Source organism: Amblyomma americanum, chromosome 6 (assembly GCF_052857255.1).
Source record: "Amblyomma americanum isolate KBUSLIRL-KWMA chromosome 6, ASM5285725v1, whole genome shotgun sequence".
Taxonomy (NCBI): domain Eukaryota; kingdom Metazoa; phylum Arthropoda; class Arachnida; order Ixodida; family Ixodidae; genus Amblyomma; species Amblyomma americanum.
Window position 1 is genome coordinate 105,289,404 of NC_135502.1, and position 22,656 is coordinate 105,312,059.

The window sequence follows — 22,656 nt, forward strand, 5'->3', positions numbered from 1 at the left end:
GTCGCAAATTCGCGAGAGCCGGCTACAAGACGTTAATATTGACGATTTCAGAGGCGTATCGAAGTACCTATTGACGATGCAGTGTCGAGTATCTGTATCGGAAATCAGTTTTGGTTCGATATCTTGTATCGGTATTGGAAATATAACTTTTGAGGGTATCGGGTACCGGTTTCGAAGATACCTGTTTAAAGTATCGTGCCCAGCCCTACTGTTTTATCATCCGAGTTTAGCTCACAGGGCAAAGAAGATCCGAGGCAACCGCCAAGAACATGGGTGGCAGCGTCACGGTCAATTTCTAACATGAGCCAGAGTTGAGGATTCATCGGCCGTTTCTAAAAGCATATACTGCAATTACAGATCTTATTAGAGTCATTTATAAGGTTTTCCAAGTCTTTTGGGAGATTTTATCCTGAATGCGCGGCTAAGGGTTCGCGCCCAACTATTTCTTTCAGTCGCATGCCGAATTGCAGTGACTATGCATCGACGTCACAGTAACAGCCATTTTGTGTGGTGTGTAGCACTGCAGAAGGCTGCAGGCATAACTAACCTACTTGTCGCCATGTGCTCCAGCTTCTACCGCTGAAGCTGCGCGCTATACTTGCAAATGGCGCCGGCGACACCACGCAAATACCTTCTATGAACCGGAAAAGGTTGGTTTCTAGTTAAAAACTGTGAGAGCTGGAGCTCTGATTTTTGTGAGGTATATATTGTTGGATAGGCACATATTTTCGGAGTATTAAAAAATTGAATCTTTTGCTTTTCGTAAAACCATATCTTTACAAGTTCTGTTCAAAATTTACCTCAGAAGCTGGACTTCTCAACTATCGCATAAAAATGAATAGTCACGTCATTAAGGTATTGGCGGAAGATTTGTAATCTTTATTCGTTCGTTTTTAATGCCGCCGGTACATGGATTTATTATTTTGTGATGCAATACACGACCAGAATAATCTGGAAGGATCGCAGTCAGTTTGAAGTGATTCTGCGTTGTTCCAGAGTGTTGTGGTTATTTCGTACGCCGCATCTCGAAAGTTCGCTGTCAGCTTTAAATTGTGCTCGGCCAAGAGCGGCAGGCATTCGGTTCTACGACAGCCGAACACGCTGGTTGCTACGCCGCCGCCGAGTGATTCAGTTCTTAGTGGGCGCAAGTCAGCCCAAATAAAGAGTTTCGTTTGGAAGCCTTTTCGCAATCCTCCTGCGCGCCGGACTGCCTTCACCACTAGGTGAGAATACTTAATCAGGTTCTTTCCGTGCACTATAATAAATTTTAGGCCGCATATTTCTTGGATAAAAAACTGAGTGAAACGAACAAAGTACGGCAATTTTCCGCGCCATCTTAATGTGAAATATAGCATGAAATATATGGTATATATTGTATACGGTATAGGACATATATATGGTATATATATGGTAGGAATAGAAAGGAGGGATAGGAGGGAAAGAATAATAGAAGGCCCCCAGCAACTTTCGTGGTTCTTTCATGCATTCATACCTTGCGCTGGTAGCTTCAGGTAAACCGAGTGTATGAGCGGGAAGAAAAGTTGTTTTTAGTAAAAGTTAATGCTGGTTGAGATGAAGGACGAAAATAAATAACAAGCGAGTAAAATAACTAATACCAAGACATTCCACATGTAAGTATTTTTAAAAATTGTCGAGCAAACTCCCGAACGCAGAAAGCCACAAATTTCCAAGTGGTTAATGATTTATTGTAGAGACAGATAACAAAAACATCCTCGGCTGCAGTACCATATTACTGCTGGTTGGGAAATGGCATAACAAATACTTGCCTGATCCTATGGGATCAGCTGTAACTACAATGCACGCAGTGTAAGCCAAGCCGTGAGCGCTGACTCGTTTCGGGCTCCAGTGTGCCCAAAACCTTGGTGCTTAAAACTGCAGCTAAACAAGGGATGCAATTAAAAACGAATTAGAGACGACGCAGACATTAAAATAAAAGACTAAGCGTCCACTAGCAAGTGGAACTAATCTATGCAAAGACAAATATGGGGCAGAAAGTGCAAGCGCCGATTAATTACTGACCGAAGGTGCAAAATCAGGAACAAAGAAACATCAAACCAGCAGTGAAACCGACTGCATTGGTAAATAGACCGGGCCATCAGTCACACACTAAACTGTGTCCTCAAGATATTCATACTGTGCATATCCCGGAACGCTAACAATGACATGAGTATGAAGCTGTCAGCATCTTTTCATTTTAGTATGCCTCCACTATCTCTCGCGTTGACTGATTACTGTGCTTACAATGAACAGTTGTTTCATAAATAAGGGTACATAGCTGCAGTTTTTGTAATGGGCCCGAAACTGCGGCAACGGAGCACCTTTGGGAAAAAAGCTTGTGTTCCATGACGCGCCCATGGATACAGAGCCCCGTGTGTCATACGCAGTTATTTCGACAGGATGCCGGTATGGAGCAGCGGCGTCGACAAACAGCGAACGTAACCAAACAACAAATAAAATGAAGTGTTTCGCGGCGATATAATATCCCGTAATTGGCGGGTAGATACCGAGTTGAGTATGTGACCTCATACCCAGCGCCATGGTCGCGCGCAGTGTCAGCCTCTTCAATAGCCCACACAAAACAGGTTTTGACTGGTTGATTGAAAACATTATTTCATGATTTTGGTCTGGGTGACAGGTCGTTTCCTTATTCAAAGAATGAATTGGATTAGGCGGCTGTCCTGCTCTTTCGCACCATCCGTAGCTGGATTTCATGGGCGGTTCTGGACAGCGCCAACTGCCAGCATTTTGTCGTCCAGCTTGTTATTGTTTCTAATTTTTTAGTTTCCTTGCATAACCATGGAATTTGCTCTATATCGATCATCTTTACTTTAGATGAGAAGACATTGCCCCACACGGATCATGGCCGTAGTAGTAAAGTTCTTCAAGCAGAAAGAGGAAGGCCTGAGCATTACGGCTGGAGCGCCTAAGAAGCACCGAAAATAGTTTGTGGATTCTTTTCAGAAAACACATCAAACCATACTTTTGTGCAGCCGTCTTTTGTGCAGAAATGTGCATGCGGGATCACCAGGACTGGCGTCTATTTCTTACAACGTTCTTATAGCGGCGGCCTTGCACCAGACGAAAATTGTTTTGCTTCTTTTGATTTACCTCTAAAGCGGCAACCATCATGGGATGAGATGAGAAACTCCCGCTATTCTTAGTGGGAATACGTCTCTTGCCACAGACCTTTTAGCTTAATGAAAACAGGGCATAGGACACAGTTCAAACTGTTCAACGCAATGCCATGTTTACGACTTCGAATTACCAGGTTGAAAAATTTAGCAATCGATTTTCAGGCCTTGAGGGCAATAAAGTTGTTTCGATCTCTCGTTCTTGGAGACAGCAAGAGCAGAGATGGTCAGCTTCCTATGTTGAGGCCTTTACGAAAAAGAAAGATACTTAGGTGATATTTCTTATGTGTTGTACACCAGTGCTGCAACGGTCATCAGCCGTGTGGGTTACCAATTTTCTCAAAATAAAAATAATCGATATAGCGGAAGTTGACGTCTATATACGCTGTATACGATGTGGTGGTAGCATTTCGTCCACTTAGCTATGAAATGGAAACGAAAAAGTAATCAAAATCTTGCACCTTTGGTTGGCCTGCCCAAACCAGAAACATATTGTTCGAGGCATCGCGGTTTACAGACATTGTAGGTTTCCAAAAATAATCATGGTAAATAACTATGCCTCTTTCCAACAGACTTCTGAAAACCCTTATAAGGCCTTGAAGTTTTTTCGGAATGAAATGTCATGTGGCATTTCATAGAAAATAGGACAAAAAATTTTGAAGAAGTTTACAAAACCTTTTTCACTGTTAATTGCTTTTTTCCTTTGTTGTCTGAGGCTATGTTTAGACAACGGAGTACGCAAGATATCCAGGAACGTCTTGCCCAGTTGTAGCGAATGTTAGCTACTGCTCGTAATAGCACAGAAGTATCGCACGGAAAAGCTTTAAAAGAGCCGCGTCACACCTATTGTAATTTACCGCAAAGCGAATACCCATCTGGAATTTTTTAGAAGAATGTTCACAATATCAGTTATAACTTCAGCTAAAAAGCTACTGATAACCACCGGCCTGGCGTCAAAAAAAATGAAATTTTTAACCACGTTTTAATTGATTGTTTCTGGTAGTTAGGATTTCCGACTGTATTCGCTAAGCGCAGAGAGTGCACCAGAAGTCGTTAACCAGTTTTATTCAATGGGAGTTTTCAGAGAAGTTCTAGATGTTTTACATGGATGTGATAGTTCATCTAAGCTAAGTAGACCTGATTTGGCGTCATGCGTTAATCGACTGGCTTCATTGATTGACCGAGTTCGATAAGTACTTTTTAAAAATATTGTTGGCGCCTTCAAATCAATAAAGATAAAATTTTGAACGACCTCCGCTCTCTGCGCTGATATCGAGTGGAGGCACATAAGCGGCGATTTAGGAAGGCTTAACATGCCGTGGACAAACGCCTCTCACGACAACCACGATAGTTTATGCACGACTGCGGGCCTGGAAAGTGCTTCCGTGATATTCGTCAGGGCTTCCCAACTAATCAGAGCTGGGTTCAAACAGCAGCACGAATTATGAGGAATAAAGAAAGATGACAAAGGACAAGACTGACTGCATCTTTTAATGGCTTTAGTTAATATCTTTGGTTCTTTGGTATCTATCTCAGCATTGATGTACGATTTTGCGCACCTGTCTGAAGGCGCGATTCAAGCAGTAAGCGAATAATGCAGGTATACCATAAACATCTGCCATACGCCTTCAGAAAATGCGTTAAACGTTGGCATGCAGTCCTTTGGAAGTGAATTTGCGGGTACTACTGCCAAAAAGGTAAACTGCACATGTAGCATTAACAGTGTACTCACGAAAGACAGTGAAGAATCATTGATGAGTTTGTTTATTACTAAAAAAAATTGAATGAGTTGTTTCGTTTCCCACGGCTGTTTGATGTAGACTAAAATGCATGTCAACGGCCCCATGGATCTGCAGCCACAGTTGAAGGCTTGTGGTACTCAGCATGTATTATTTACCAACCCTAGTGCAATCTTGACAACTTAAGTTTTTAACATTCCATGCCAATCGCCCCAGAATATGGCCTTCACGTTTTCCGAGTTAACCCGAAATTTTATGGGTTTTTCATAGCACTGTGAACTTTCATTCTCCTTGCAGTTACGATAAAAAAATTGTCTGTCATGTGAAACAGCATTCGATTTTCGAGAGTAATACCAAAGTAGGTCCCAGGAAAAAAAATTACAAAACTTAGCTCTTTGTTTACTACGCTCGATAATTTTCTCAGCATTGTGAGACAGTACGCTTAAGTATCAGCCAAGAATTAACTGCCAGAAAGACGTGTTCTAATCAATATCTGTTTATTTTAGCCGGAAATGGGCATTTATGCTTTTTTTTAGTATACGCATACGTGACATTCGTGCCCAACATAAAAAGCTCCAGAGCCTGTCCCCTACATGTGGTAACAATGGTTGAAAGTGAAAAGCACAAAATAAACTAACAGAGAACACTCCAAAGTTGCAAAAATGCTTTATTGGACGCGTATTCATTCCTAAAATCTTTATTCAGGTTGCCCAAGTAAAAGTACGAAATGCTCCTCTTTACGTGTCTTCTTTAATTGTAATTATTGTCGGCCGTTTTTATAGCAACAATTTTCATTTCAGGCGAGAAAATTCTTAAAGCTCAGTGAGGTCCCCGTCGCTGACAATTATCTAATAATGCCACTGCACGGCAATAAGTAGACCCTGCTCGAAACCCTAATCAGCCGTGTACTCTTATGCTCAGGCTTTCATGCTCCCACGCGTCCTGATCCTGACCGGCTCCGCCGCTTCTCACGAGGTGTGCTTACACAAGCGCTGGCGCGCTCGGTATCACATGACCGCGCCTCTCTGCCTTCTCTTATTCCCTCCCACATCTCACCCGAAGACGGCATATTTTTCCGGGCTCCCAAAAAATCCTACAACAGCTGTTTTGCCTAATATAGGAGATGCACTATGACCCTAATGCGAAACACTGGAAAATATAGTTTGTCTCACCAGAGGAGCACCAAGCACATTCAGATCTGAGGCGTATTCGTCCAGTGAAGGTGTTTAATTATTGCTGTATTCCACAAATTCAGTCATAAGAGGGCGTGTATGGCGCCCCGGTAAAAATGAAAGACGTAATGTGTTGATTATTATCAGTCGATAGGTTATATTCTAGAAAGACTGTTTTGTGTTTTTGTTTATCAGCAAATAAATTTAAGTCCGTTTTCTGAACCCACAAACTAGTCGATGGCAACAGACATGCACGGAAGTACCAAAACTGCTCACTAATGCGGTTAATGTTCCTCAGTGGTATACGGACCGTACCTCAGCCATCATGCTGCCATTTTCAGAGCTACCTCGCGTTGTGCCCACACAGCTTTGGTACAAACACGACTTTTCTTTAATACGCCACGTTTACTATCGTGGGAATAAACGATACTTTAACTCAGCCGATTTTTTTCAGGCTGGCTCAAGAGTATTTTATTGCTGAAACTGAGCCCGCGGATTGCACCCATTTGTTAATTGCTGCAGCGCACTTGCTTTGAGGACTGGCCCCCAGTTGAATTAGCTCTTGGCGTTAGATTGTATAGGCCAAAAACAATACCATGTTTGCTACACGAACGTGCGAACACGGCAGCTGCTTTCCATCATGTTGCCGATCCCATCAGGACAAGACTGAAAGCAAATTCGAAACTCCGGAAAAGTTATGTGTGTGGCAACAGTGCCAAAGATAAACAATGATGTCTGCCCTAACCGGGTGCGCGGCGGCATTTTCTATCGATGCTGTGCTTCCTTTCCTACGTTGCGGTGTGGAATCCCGGTGCTTCGTTGAAGGCGAGCGAATTATAGCAGTCAACCCCTTCTGACTGATCAAATATTAGAGCCACACTGATGAACACTCCGATATCGCCACCGTATGCAGCTGTGTAGACGAGTAAAGACCCTTGGATTGCAACGTTACCTGCGCCGGCTCGTGCTCGAGTTAAAACGCCACTTCAAACGTGTTGGGAGCCCACTGCGCATGGCCAAGCGGCTTTTCTGAGAGGTGTAAATCTCTGTTTGCGGCATTCATTCACGGCTACAAACAATTTTTCGGTTTTCACCAGACTAACTGCGCAAAGATAAACGTTCGCTTTCAAATCTTGTGAGCCACATTATTGGTGAAACCTGGAAATTACGCTCAGCCGGCTGTGGTTGGCCGCATCAGAGCAGCACCGGCTGCGATGGCTCAGTGGTTATGGCGCTCGGCTGCTACGTCATAGACTGCTGAATCATACCTGGCTGCTGAATCCTAGTGTTCAATGCTTGAGTCGCTTTGTGATGTTAAAACCCCCAAGACCAAACCAAAACCAATCTTTCTTTAAGTGTACCTTTTTGGCTCACAGAGTCATTTCATGAGTACCACCATTCCTCTGTTATGATCACGACAGAAGACAATACTCAATGCCTTTTTATGATGCAAATAACTTATTATTTGTTGTGAATTAATAAGTGGAAGGTCAATACGGAGGTGTGGTCAGAAAATAGTTGGGGTGGTCTCAAAGGAGCAAAAAAAAAAGACAATAATAACTTAGAGAGAGACGGTGTACAATGTTGTCGGCTTTAATGAGTGTCATTTCCAGCACTCGTAAAACTCAGATGTTCAGTGCGCCTTTGCCGAGTTTGAGCACAAACTAACGAGATTTCAAAATTATCACGTTCGTAACGCCAGAAACGAATCACGAATTTTTTCGCAGCGTGACCAGCCGCATAATTCTCAAGAAACATGACAGCACAGTATATATATATATATAAATCTTTCCCACAGCTAAGCTCGTCTCTTCTTCAATAAACCGCTTGACAGCCGTTTAATCCGAGTAACTCAGGCCTGAAACGATCGCCCTCGAATCGCATTAGGCTGTACGCTGCAAAGCAATAGCCTTTTCTATTGAGTTGTGATTAGTCCTCTTTCGTGTTACCCCTCCGCCCAGCCTATTACAGAAAATTTCCGTTTCTCATCACATCGCATGCGTCTCGCAGCTGTCCATCTGTTCGTATCCCCCCTAATTCTAAATGACCGCCCGTTTCTTTCACCAGCACAAAATAGACGGCCTGCACACTGCGCCCTTTCAACGAAACCGTCGCGACAGAGGAGCCATGTGCGCAAACACTGGTGCAGGCGCAAGCCGAGGCAACCCAATAGCGCAGGAGTTAAATGCGGCCCTGGTTAAAAGAGAGGCCACGTACTTCATCACCGACACAATGGACTTCGGCCGTACAAAAGGCAGCGCGGCTGAGCTGGGCCGTAAATGGGGTACGTATCTACTTAGCGCGGGTGCTATTCAAGGACGGCGTAAACTAGACCCGAGTTAGGATCAACTTCCCGCTCATGTTTACAAATGGCGTTGATTTTCTTTCCTCGCAAAGATTAGGCAAGTTCTCCCTCTCTCAGAAAACTGGAAGCCAAGCGACGCCGCAGAAAACATTCGCCACTGCCATTACTGCAAGAAAACAGATAGAAGCAATGGAGAAAATAGATTCAACCTTCCCGTAGACGGCGCAACGGACCGAGGTACCATTGACTTTGAAAGGCTGTGAAGGTAGCAAAAAAAAAAAACCGAATAGCGAAAAACGTGGACGTTTACTTCAAATCACTCCATGAAATTGAAACATTCACATGTGAGATGACAACTAGGACACATATTCCAATCTTCGGGGAAGTTCGCAATGGTATTAACCCTTTAACGTAATAAAGCTTTAACAGCGTTTCGTAAAAACCGAACGAGCCAGTTTTTTCTTTTTTTTTCGGAGTGTGGTGCACCTATCAGTGAGTTCTTGGTTTCTAGTGCATTCGGCATTCTTAATTCCACAAGTGCTCGTTTTTATGCCGACAATCAACCACACTTAAACGTAATTCACAAAGCAGTGATCCTTGAAGCTTTTACTCCGCCGTTTTCATAGAGAGGTGCTTTTCCACCAGCAATAATAGCATTTCCCCCTCCCACCCCACCTAAGTTCTTACCTCCATGTGCATCTTCAAAAAAAAAAAAAAAAAATGGGACCGCGAGTGCTCGGGTGATAAAAATTCTGCCATGCTATACTAACAAATTTTGGTGCCTTGTAGCAAGTCCAATAAAATTTTCTACATGCCTACGAAAAACTTAATGTTTGCGTTCGGCGTTTTGCCCCGCCGCGGTGGCTCAGTGGTTAGGGCGCTCGACTACTGATCCGGAGTTCCCGGGTTCGAACCCGACCGCGGCGGCTGCGTTTTTATGGAGGAGAAACGCTAAGGCGCCCGTGTGCTGTGCGATGTCAGTGCACGTTAAAGATCCCCAGGTGGTCGAAATTATTCCGGAGCCCTCCACTACGGCACCTTTTCTTCCTTTCTTCTTTCACTACCTCCTTTATCCCTTCCCTTACGGCGCGGTTCAGGTGTCCAACGATATATGAGACAGATACTGCGCCATTTCCTTTCCACCAAAAATTAATTAATATTATTATTCGGCGTTTCCGAGTTAATCAATTGGAGTTCCCAAATTTTGGATGTTTTTTTTTCCTTTTGATTCAAAATATTTCACTGTGCTTGAGGGGGCTAACTGAAATGCTTTGCAGTGTGTTACCGGTGGCAGTACGGAATAGCACTAATGCACGTGTCTGTACCGATGGCGGAGACAAGGCAGATTCGCTAAAACCACGGACAGGAACCCAGAGAAGTTGCTATCAGAATATATTTTAGCAGCGTGGCAATTCTAAAAAAAATCTATAGGAGAAACAACGCGCATTATAGTGGTAAGTTCTTGGCACGGCACGATGACTGCGGATGAAAAGGAACTTTACCACTGCCTTTAATTTTCGTGAAGGTTCATTTTACCGAACAAAACACACCGAATCGTTGCGCGTAAGGAGGCTTAGGCTGCGAAAGCCATTGTGAAGAGAAACGCGCAGATTCCAGTGAAAGAACACACTGGTTGCGCGAAAACTCCAATTCGTTCCTCATTCTGCAGCTCAGTAAGATTTCCGCAAGCATAGCAACCTGGTAGCGGACGGCAGAACTATGACAGATGTGGCGTTACTTCCGAGGCACATTTGCTACAGTAAACGCTGAACCCTCACCAAATGTTTTAGACAGTCTATAGATTGTCAATAGACGTTTGCCTATAAAGTCTATAAATTTTGTACACAAAAAACCCTATAGATTACTTTATAGGTAATACAAATCCCATAGACACTCTATGGACAACCTATAGACTTTTGGTCATGCGTTTTTATCAACATTTTTCAGTACAGAGTCTTTAGACTACCAATACAAAAACAAAACATCTATAGGAAGCAACTAAAGTCTATAAATAGTCTATGGAAAGTCAATAGACCATATTTTGACAAGTGAAGAGGAAGGTTTGAACTTAAAAATGGTGATCGGAAGCAAACCTAGGTCATTAATGATGACTGGTGCACATAATGTTAAAGAAATTGGAAATGTTTCATGGGTTGCAATCAGGAATAAGGATACTTTACTGACAGTTTTGGGACAAGCAATGGGTATCTCGGAGGAATGAGTGCGATGACAGGACGCTGTAATGAGTGCTGCGTAAGCAGAGAAGAACCCATTCTGCCCCACAATTACATGAAAATGACTTGGAGTGCTTAGCCTAAGTGCCCTGATGGAACATGATAATGCTGAATCTTATAGTGCACGTTAAAAAGCTGCAAACGTTGAAGGCCTGTGTTTGATCCGCTTTTAGCTTCCTCCACCGAACCTCGCCACTACTGCCCGTTGCGCATTTGCACTGTTCAACGACGCTGCGGGAGGAAGGTATTTAAATAGTGGCGAGGATGAACAGGAGCCTCTGTATGTGTTGTTGCGTATACGCGGCCAATACACTTTTTCGAACCGTATCCACACACTTTGAAAGAAGCTCTAAAAGGGTTATATTAAAACGCATGAACATTGATTTGAGGAGGTGAGGAAGTGTCTTCCATCTTGGGTAAATTTACGGCATAGACATTGAATGGGTTTATGGGCTTTCATTTTGAAGACTGACTAAATAATGTTGGGTGCGAGTTTTAAAGTGTGAATTATAACGCACCCTAGAATAAAGAAATGCTATAGCAGGTTCATTTTGAGCCAATAGAAACTTTGGCTTCTACATTTTTTTCTTCACGTAGTATATTCAGGAAATGAAAAAAAAAGAGGAAGTTCTCAACATAACATATTTTTTTTGACCTCCAATTCTTGTTCGAGGTCTGCAACTCATTAGTGCTCTCAACACTCCTAATTTCACCAGTATATGAAGAGCCATTTCAGAGAAAACGAACAAACGTGTAAAAACAAAAAAATCATATCAAGAAATTGATACGCCCTCTTTTGACAAACTTCACGTTTGTTTATGTATTTCATCAGTTCATCCTTTGTGCGGACTTTCATTGCCGTAGCTTTGATCAAACCATTTCTGCAGCGCATGCATCTGCTGTAACCTATCCTCTGGCGCACTCCCGTTCATAAAAGGAAGTTTACTAGAGGGCAGACTACTCCCTTTGTTCAGCTTTCTGTTTAGAGTGTACAGTCACGTGAAACTCTGACTTTCAGCTGAATTTAATTAGCAGGCGATGTCTGCTACTTCCCTGGTGAAAACAGGAAGAATCGTCTCCTGTCTGAATGATTGAGTCAAAAATAATGTGCTGCACTGGCAACCTCGGTCGATAAGCAAAATGGCCCGCCAAGCTCTCAGTATGCTGGTGATCCTGTAAATTTCAGTCTTTTTCCGGTCCTAAATGAAACTTCGTCTCATTGCTGCAACGTGCGTTTAGACTAGACATTCACCTATCGGAAAACAGCACTCCTTTACAAGCATTAAAATATACCCGTAGTACAATGACTGTATGTAATGTCGGGGACAAAAGCACCTGGACCACGTGTTCTTGAAACGAAGCCAATAGCTCTGCTATTAGTCATCTGCTGGATACCAAATTCGTGGAGATGAAAGAACAAAATTGTGAATTTCACCTCCACAAGCGCGCTCTCCAGCCACCGGCTAATAGCACAGCTATCGGCTTAGTTTGAGGAACACGTGTTCCGAAGACTTTTGTCCCCGTCTGTACGGTCGTTTTGAAAAATACACGGCCCACTGCTTCGGCGGCAGGAGCCGCTGCCGGTCCGCACCTCGCCCTTGTTATCTCCGTCGGGCAAGCGCTTCTAGGGTCCACCGAATGAAGACAAGTTAGGTCCTCACTCTCGCTCGTGAACTTAGAGCGCTCTATAAATTTCTGGAGCGGCGTTTGTCTGTTTGGACGCTGATGCTCGCTACGAAGAAGGGCGCCTCAACACTTGCGCCCTCCAACTGAATGCGCAGTGTGCTTATATTCGAACGTATAATTTAAGAAATATGAACGCTAGGAAAGTAGCTAAATAACATTTGTACTAAAGCAAACAAATCGGCAGTGCTTTACGATGAAATAACTGAAGGTGGTGGACAACATCTGTGAGCTCCTGCATATGGCTGAACGGCAATGCGTTGGATTCAGGCAGTGCTTTTTTTGTCCGGCAGCCACATAACGACGCATAGCAATCTAACACGAAGTTTTCTACACGCGTTTTTTTTACACGGAATTATCGCTGCAAGACCGCCGTCCATCGCCATTCGCTTTTATCAAAATCAACGAAATGAAGTTAGCTAAAAATTAAATGCGTTACAATGCATTTGCTTCAAGAAAACAGCTTTGTTTTTTTATACAAAAAGATCTCCCTGTAATATTTGTGACTCAAGTATACCTTGACAACGACATGTAGTGTTGGTGTTAGCATCAGCTGGCTCCAAGAAATCGTTTTGAGGCAGTTCTGTTGCTACCGAACTGTCGTGCATGCAACATCAAGAAATCGTGTTAATTATTGTTAGCGGACACTTTCTCTATGTTTCTAGATGGATCCGGGGGCTTTTTATACAATTATGGCAGAAATCTTGGCTACTTGGTGTTTAGATGGAGAGGACATAGCAATAGCACTAAAAAACAGGGGCGACAAAATAAAAGATGACAACACAGGCGCGCCTGTGTTGTCTTCTTCTATCCTGCTCTTCCTGTTTTTAGCGCTACTACTATGTTCTCTGAATTTTAATACAATAAGGGCGCCGTGTGGAGACGCCAAAAAAGACGGCTCTCTTAGCGACAGTGTTTTGTACTAAATACCTGGTCTTGATGTGCACAACATTAGCGGGCACTTATTAAACAGTTAAGGTAAAATTGTACTCAGCGGGTTTTAGGAAATATCTGCATCACTTCACAGATAGCTGCCTAGAATCTACGCAGCCCTACGCTTGACCATATATGACAAAAAAGCGAAAGCATATCGCATTGGCGCATTTTTTGTGCACTTAGATGCACGCGCACAGGCGCGCAAACATCCAGGCGCCATTCCTCGTAGCCAGCGTAAGCAGCGACCGACGAATGCTGGACGTGAAGTTCATCAAATGCTCTACGTTCAAGAGCGAAGGTGAGAGCTTAGTTTGTCGTCGCTCGGTGCACCATCGCAGCGACACGCACGACTAGGGTTACTGTATAGTACCAGTGTTGCGCGTTTGTACGCCATATTCTTCCCCTAAGCATTTAAATTATGAAGGAAAGCCGCAACTCCTGGATGCTGGAAGCGAACTTGGCGGAGATGCTAGAGCACGTGCATTCTCAATCCGATTGGTTCTGGCTGGCGAACTTGTTTATTCTAGGCATATTGCGTGTGTACTCGTAGATGATAGAGAAAATCCCAGCGATGGCAAGAAGAAGAGGGTTACGTCACCAAGCCGCCGTACGACGCACACAGCAAGCCGAGAACTTAAGGCAATCTTATGCGTGTCGTTCGTCTATATGTAATCGACACAGGCCGACCTTTTGTGGCTCCAGGTTTCCCTGCACAAGTATAAAATTTGTGACGCAGACGCAACCGTTTGTCGTACAGCATTCCGAGTGGCGTCATACGATTTCTCGTTGCATGTAGCTAAAATGCGCTAGTGAAGCTGTAGGATAGTTTGAGACATCATCATCATCAGCCTGACTACGCCCACTGCAAGGCGTAGATATATCTCGTCTATCATCTAGACTCAGCAAACAACATACCTCCCCAGGAGCGCCCAGAAAGGATCGAATGTCCCTGTCCCAGTACAACATTTATCGAACATTTCCGGGCCGTAGAGGCCTGACATAGAAACACAAGCAGAAGGGAAGTAGTGCGCCTACTAATGTCCTAGAAACGTTTTTGGAGGGTGTTAAGCAGAAAAAAAAACAAATCATAGCATTTTGGTACCAGAAAGGTAACTGGGAGAAAGTTTTTGGGACCAATGCTTTTCAACAAAAAATGCAAATTGACTCCTCGCTCCCTTTTCTCGCTCATCGCGCCGAAAGCTACGGGGAGATAAGGTTTTGCGCTTGTACTCGCCGTTTTGAAAGATTATACAGTTTTGTTCGAACAGCAGAAGGAAGCGCAGTTCACCCCGCATCTCCTCGTGGGCCGTCGGCTCCATGCTGCAGGCAGGCAGGCGACGGCGGTCTGCCTTTTCATCGCATCGCCGGGAGCGGCGGTCACCAACGTGTCCGTCTTCAATAGTGTTTCCAACTTCAGCACGGTGCGGCGGTCTTTGCAGGCATCTCCAACTACCAGCAGTCCTCGTTGCGCCACTGTCTAGCAGAGGTGCAGTAATGGGCCTCCCATCGCTCGCCCGGCTTCCTCGCTGGACGGAAGCCATCTTGCGCACACGTATTCGCGCAGTCCCTAGCCGCTCGCGCGCAAGCCCCAGCGCGCAGCAGCTCTTGCTCTCATCACTGGGCTGTCGTGAACTTCGTAGCTGCGGATTCATGGTAGCTTTCCCGCGCACCTCGGCGTGCCCGCATAATTCCTTTTGGAACTGGTGCAACGGCGCGCGGCGCATCGCAAGTCTTTCGCGCAGTTTCACGGCCCTGCACCATAACGGCGCTCTTACAGGCGTCGTTCGCGGCAGCGGATTTCAAGGCAATGGGCGACTCCTAGCGCGCACTCTGCATTCCTCAGCGCCTCCGACGACTGTGGCGTGTTGTTGGTGGCAGCGTGGCCGTCCACTGCGGTCATGGGCGGGAGAGATCTTCGGAAGCCCACCAGACTTTTGCTGCGAGTGCCCATGGATTAACCTGCTCTACCTACATTGCCGTCCTGTCGCAGCAATATAGTTTGTGTTGTGTTCGCGTCGCTGACTCCCAACCCACCCCCACCGGATTACTTGTGCCTTGATCACCATGATCTCGCCTCCCACGCCGTATTGTGCCGCACGCGTGGTCTGCTGTACCATGGGTGCGGCGAGCCAGGGATCCTACCTCAAGACGTCCCCCCTTTCCATCCGGCTCCAAGCAGTCTCATCTCCACACTTAGTAACAAAAAAAATAAAACGGTGGTGTAACGAGGATGTAACGCGTATGTTTGAGCGTTTGCGGTGCCGTGAGAAGGCGCAGGACAGAAGGCTGCGTTGAACTTATATATATATAGTTGCAGCATTTTATTTCATCCCCGGGTTTCTGTTGGCAACGTCGTCAAGGTATGTGGTTTATGCTCGTTTTTTATTTTCGCCTTGTATAATTAATTTTTTTCCTGTTTTGATAACACGCTCAAGATTAGTCCGAGGCTCTTGCGAGTGGCAAAGCGAGAGGGAGGTTTCACCCTGCAGAATATCCGTAACCTGAAACCGCGTATATGTATCGTGCGCCCATATCGTCTTTTCTTTTGGCACCCAGGTTGCTCTTTACATGTGTTTGCTTTTGCGCGTGCATATATGCTTTTGTACCCTTTAGAACGTTTGCTTAAGGTGCATCAACTTTCAGCTTGTATTATGTTTTTATTCCCCTATTTTTTTTTAGATTTCTCAGAGCTAAAGAAAATTTAGGCCGTTATTATTTGCTGGTGTCGTAGTGCTCCGTACATTGTGTGTTAAATGGTGCATACATATGCGTCTCCTGTTTGTATTCATTTAAATGCAAAGAGCACGTCTAATAAACTTAAATTACATCTGTATTGCGCTGCTATTTCCTTTTATATGGGCGGGATCGGGCGACTTTTTGAATTAATATTTCCTTTGTGTGTAAAATTCTAGTACATTTCATGTTCTTGTGGCGGGAGCAGCGCAGCACGAAACAAAGAAGAGAGAGGCGGGAATCAACGCTGACTAACAACAAGATTTTTAATCCACGTTCGGTCGAAAATATACATATCGCTCGTGCAATAAGGAAAGGACAGAAGCATGACAAACGCATAAGATGTACACATGGTAAAAGATTACGACAACGCACGCCGATAATCAATTTCGCTGTCACGAAACGCTATCGAAAGTATGCTGACGCATATATGTCGCTCTTTTGCCCGATCTTGAAGGCTTCTTCAATCTCCCTGGTCCGTTGATTAAAATACGACGGGATGATCATTGTGTTGATAAGCTGCAAAGCGCATTCATGCTCTCTGCAATGTTTTGCTAATTCACTACTGATGGCGTTTAGGGATATTTTGTGCTCTTGTAACCATTCATTCAAGCAGTGCCCTGTTTGACCAATGTAGGTGCGTCCGCATGACAGAGGTATTTCCTAATCCCCGCTTTTCACACATTTCAAATTTTTTTCCGGTGCTTTTTCTTGCATTGATTTTTCTTTTCTCGCTGTTGACAGGCTTCTTAATTTGTTGAGTGCTGACATTAGCTATTTTACACCAGCTCTTGCGCCTACCTTTTTGAGATTGGGGGAGATGCCATTAATGTAAGGAATGACCGCGTACGGCTTCCTTTCTTCTGATGTGGTTGTGACATATTTTCTGCCTCTAAGTGCTTGCAGAATTCCTTCTGCGACACTGGATAGCAGTCTCGTCTGGTAAACTGCTGCTTTCAGCCGACTGTTCTTGGCGTCAAAACTTCCTCGAACTTCATGATGACAGGATCTCGTCATTGCGGCTCTCACTGCTAATTTTGCTAAGGACTAGAAGGACTAGAAGAACTAGGACTAGAAATAACATGTGAACTCCCAGAAAGCAACGTTATGTGACTTCTTGACTTGACGCTAGCCTTTCTAGGCGCTTACATATGCTGGCGATACGGACCACGAAGCTAAGGGGGACTGCTCCCTACACACCTGCGCACTCCAAGATCATCAAGCGGGGGCAGAAAAAAACAGCAATGAGAGCAGTATTGACGAGATCCTGTCATCATGAGGTTCAAGGCAGTTTTGACACCCAGAACCATCGGCTGAACGCAGCAGGTTGCCTGACGAGACTGCTATCCAGTGTCGCAGAGGGGATTCTGCAAGGACCTAGAGGCAGAAAATATGTCACAAGCACACCACAATAAAGGAAGCCATACGCGGTCATTCCTTGCATTCATGGCATTTCACACAGTCTCACAAGGGTAAGAGCTAGAGCTGGTGTAAAAGTGCTCACGTCAGCACCCAACATGTTAAGGAGCCTGTGCGCCAAAGTCAACAGCGAGCAAAGAAAAAATCAATTAAAGAAAAAAAACACCTGACAAAACATGTGAAATGTGTGAAAAGCGGGGTTTATGAAATACCTCTGTCATGGGGACGCACATACATTGATCAAACAGTGCGCTGTTTGAATAAACGGCTTCGAGAGCACAAAAGATCATTAATGGGCGCCATCAGCAGTGAATTAGCAAAACATTGCAGAGAGCATGAATGCGCTCCGCAGCTTATCAACACAATGGTCATCCCGTGTATTTTGATCAAAGGACCAGGGAGATTGAAGAAGCCTTCAACATCCGACCAAAGAGCGACATATGCGTCTGCATACCTTCAATAGCGCTTCGTGACAGAGAAACTGATTATCTGCGTGCGATGCCTTAATATTTCACCACGTGTACATCTTATAAGTTTTTCATGCTCCTTTCTTTTTCTTCTTATACGAGCGAGATGTATATATTCGAGGAACGTGCATTAAAAATCTCGTTTTTATTCAGCGTCGTGTCCCGCCTTTCTCTTTGTCTCGTGCTGCGCTGCTCCCGTCGCAAGATAATGCACCAACCAGCCCAAATTTTCACCTTGTTAAAGCACATTTCATGTAAACAGGTAAATCTGAATGGCCTAGCCAGCAAGCATTCACGCGAGTTGACAGATGTATTACACCACCTGTAACGAAAGCATGTGTCTTAAATTTGGCACATAAGTGCGCTTAGATGCCTGAAGTCTGCATGAAAAAGAAGAAATAATTTTATTGAACCAGAGCCGAGAAATCGACAATTAACCTTTTGGGGCTATCCCTGGGACGCACAACTTTTTGGACATGGCTAGTTGTGGGGACGTTTTTTGGACGTCTTCGGGGAAAATGAAAACCTCCTGGGGACATTCCAAATGTCCTGATGGGATATTTCGGGGAGATTTTGAGGAGGTTTTGTGTTTGTTGGGAGATATATATCTCTAAGATATAACTCCAATTAGCTCTGTCCTTTGCCAGCTGCGTCCACTCCTATCCCAGCAAACTTCTTATTCTTATCCGCACACTTAACTCTCTGCCGTCCCTTTCTGCGCTTCCCTTCCCTTCAAATCAAGTCTAACACTGAAGGAGCATTGTATTGCCTTCACAATACTTGCCCTGCCCAAGCCCATTTCTTCTACTTGAATTCGACTCGGATGTTATTAACACATGTTTTATCCGTTTTATCCCTGGCTTATGCACTCTGCCCTCTTCCTATCTGTTAATGTTACACCTATCACTATTTTTGCAACGATGGCTGTGGTGCCGTTAACTTAAGCTTAACCACTTTCGTTGGCTGCCAGCTGCAAAGCGTCGGAGCAAAGAACTTTCGCGAAGAAGCTAGATATGCTGGTTGACTATCAGTGGAGCCAGATACTCTGCGCTACTTACGATAGGCTCACTGTAGAAGCCTGTCAGCGTGTAGGTGCATTCGTTTTAAGCGGGAATACCTAAAATTATCTCGGTACATGTGGTTAAATCATCTCGGCACATGTGGTAAGCTCTAGCTCTTGTGACATGCAAAGCTCTCGCATCTTACTGAGTGCATTAAACTTTTATAGTTTGAAACACACTTCAAATATATACAACAGAAAAATTTAGATGCACTCCGCGAGCCCCACGGGCGGGGGTGGACCGTCGAGTTCTGATGAGTGCACCAGCTTTTATGTACGCGGTTCGCAGAAGTTATTAGGCATTCCTTTTTAATGAGAAAACATTATATTGATTATCGGTGACGCACATGGCATTGTCGTCCACAAAAAAAGGGTCGAAAAGCTTCAATGACGTCATCAGCACAGCTTCCATAGTAATCATAAGAGAGTCAACAAAGGTCCTAATGTACACAAGGCACTCAATGACCTTTAGGTCAAAGGCCAATAGTTTCAAGACTTTTCACCTAAAGGCCGTTGGTTGCCTCTGCGTACGATAGGGCTTCTGTTGACTCTGAAACAGTTTGAAGGCCTTTGACCTTAAAGGGCTTTAGCCCAAGGCCTTTCAGACTTTAGCACAGGTTACTAACTAGTACTAAGTAGTAAACAAATATAGTTAGCTAGCAGCCCAAGATGAGACAGAAATGCATTCACAACACGTATTTACGGGTTAATCCACTGATAACGATATAAGGAAAACCGAAAAATGCAATATAAACTGACATTGTTATATCTAGACTAGTAAAAATAAAGAAAAACGCCAACAGCACGCACCCACGTACTCCCCACGCAACGTACGTTCAGTTACCGTATTTACTCTCGTAATTATTTCTCTGGTCAAATGACCAAAACCTGCCGCAGACGCAATAGTTGCGTAAGAACTTGAAGTACTGCCTACTCTACAGATCATTCTTTGTCGCACGCAGCTTGGCGGGACTGTGCGGTTTCCCACGGACAAAAGTGGAATTGGGTCTCCTTCCCCCGAGAAAAAAAAATGAAATGCGAGCTAAACCGGAAGATAAAAAAAGCGACCGCAAAAGTAGATTGAAGCAGAATGGAGGTCACAGAGCGCGCCAAACTTGAGATCCACAAGGCTTTGTCTCAAGGACGTGTCAGGGCAGAGGCACGTACTATGCGGATTGGTCTAGCCGTGGTGCCAGATGCAAATCAAAGCCCTTGTTCTAGACGTGGATTGAAGCTTTGTTTCTTTGGCCAGTGCGGGTAGGCGGCTTGCGTCAGCAACTTTAGCTCGCGCTGCGGCAAGTCTCGGCCCTCACTCCCAATCTTTGCGGTGGGGCTGGACGGTCCTATTTCGGGAAGTGTCGGTTACCATGACAACGGTGTTCCTGCATATACATTGCGACGACCCCCCTTCTGCCCCTTCGCCCGCTTGAGCAAAATCAAGGCGGTCCCGTTCGGTTTGACAGCCTTGTCTCTACGCCACCCTCTCTTTGCATAGACGGTCCTCTCTTATGAGGCTTCGCTCCCCACTCGTTCTCTTTAGTTTTTGCTGACGTTGGTCAAGGGATGGCTAACCATGAAGGGCATTCTTTAGAAGAACATTTGTTTCTTTTCTCTCCTCTGAACTTTTTCCTTGCCTCCCCCATCAGCGCCCCCCCCCCCCCTAACAAGAAAATAAAGGAGGTAGCGGCCATTGAGATGAAGAAAGATCGCTACGCTTCATGGTTTTTAGGATGTATCGCTTTATGCTAGCCGCTTGGTCCTCATTCTTATTGCAAGCCTTACCAGATTTGGGCCACTAAGATACAACATTTTTTTTTAAAGCCGCGTGCGGGTAGGGCGTCTCCACCGTCATTGTTTGCTGACGCTCTTCGTCTAAAAGAGAAAGTTATGTAATAAAACCTTATATATTATGAATGAGCGCTCCACCCACGTCTGTGGAATATAAGTTGTTCGGTTTCAAAATAAGATGGCCGCATGTGGCGTTGGGTAACTTCAGGTTATTCCTATGCCGGAGTCTCCGTTGGAACGTTATCATCTTTTTTTCAACACAGCTTTGTACTTAGAGAATAAGCTATGAGCTGACGTTGTAAAAGGACCCCTTTTTCTGCCACTTGTTTTCCTCTGCAAAGGAAGCAGGCAATGTGATGCAGAGATCAACATTGAAGGTCCTAACCGGGGCTGTCAGCAAATGCTACAGCATGGTGTGCAAGCTTTCGCAAGTTGACCACTACGAAAAGCGGCGACGTGCAAGATACACTCGCGCACAAAAGGCACCGTCTTAAAAATAGGGCTCTGAATTTCACGTGTTTTCTTACACTTTACAGACCCGCATTCGAAAGAAGCGGGAGCACCGTGCATCTAGTTTTATACTGTCACAATGTCCGTTATATATATATATATATATATATATATATATATATATATATATATATATATATATATATGTGTGTGTGTGTGTGTGTGTGTGTGTGTGTGTGTGTGTGTGTGTGTGTGTGTGTGTGTGTGTGTGTGTGTGTGAGATTCAAGAGTGTCATGAGAAAGGTCAGGCTCTGTCCGAAACGTCGACTCAAAACAAATCTCTATTTAAATGAAGCGTTTCTGAACTTTGCAATTTAGCTCTAGCAACCAAATACGTTTACCTTTCTATACTTCACACACACACACACACACACACACACACACACACACACACACACACACACACACACACACACACACACACACACACACACACACACACACACACACACACACACACACACACACACACACACACACACACACACACACACACACACACACACACACACACACACACACACACACACACACACACACACTCGCACGCACGCACGCACGCACACGCACACAGACACAGAGAGAGAGGGAGAGTCACGAATGTGTAGGGTCCGTTGGCTTCCGCAGGAAAAAAGTCAAGTGAAGTAGGCACTTCTACAAAGACACAGTTATTGTCGACGTTTTATTCAGGACTGGAGTGGTATCCCGTCATATTGAATTTTTAAGTTTGTGAGGTGCAGAGGAGAGCAAAAAGCAATGTAACACGCGAATAGTAGCAACAGTTGGAAAATTAAATAAAAAGTGGGGTGTGAGGGAAGCAGGCAGGGACAAGACTGAGGAAGGAAAAGAAGAAAGATGGCGAAGCGAGATAAATGGGGAGGAAGGTAGTGCGGGAGACGCAAGCAGCGCGGCAGCGACAAGCGTACGATAACCAAATAAACAAAGAATACACAAAAAATACAAAGATGGGCACCGCTGTAGATGCGTGGCCAAAGAGCCGCCAGTGCGCAAATGACATTGGCGGCGACAAACAGACCAAACCAAGTGCCTTTCTGCGGGTTCCACCATTTTCCCGTGAGCCGAGAGTTGGAAGGTTGGGAAAGGAATGGGCTACGTTGTGACCAGCACATGGACAAGAGCGCACACGAGGGGTCTGCGTTTCAGTGCACATTGCTTCATCCCGGGCCGTCGAACCAACTTCTTCGGGAATACCCGTTTGTAGTGGTGGCGAGGCCATGCTGTGTACGAAGCTTTCAAGTTCTCACAACAGAAAAACTAGGAAAAAAATTAGCAAGGAGGGACGGTCAAGGTTTCTAAGGGTTGTTTATCAATACTGCGGAGGCAGAACAGTGTAAGGAGGGATATGGAGGCCTGGGCGGTATACTACGGGTTATAAAGGCTATATGAAATTTAACCAAATAACTAGAAGTGCTGAATTATTTTGTTTGGAGGGCGTGG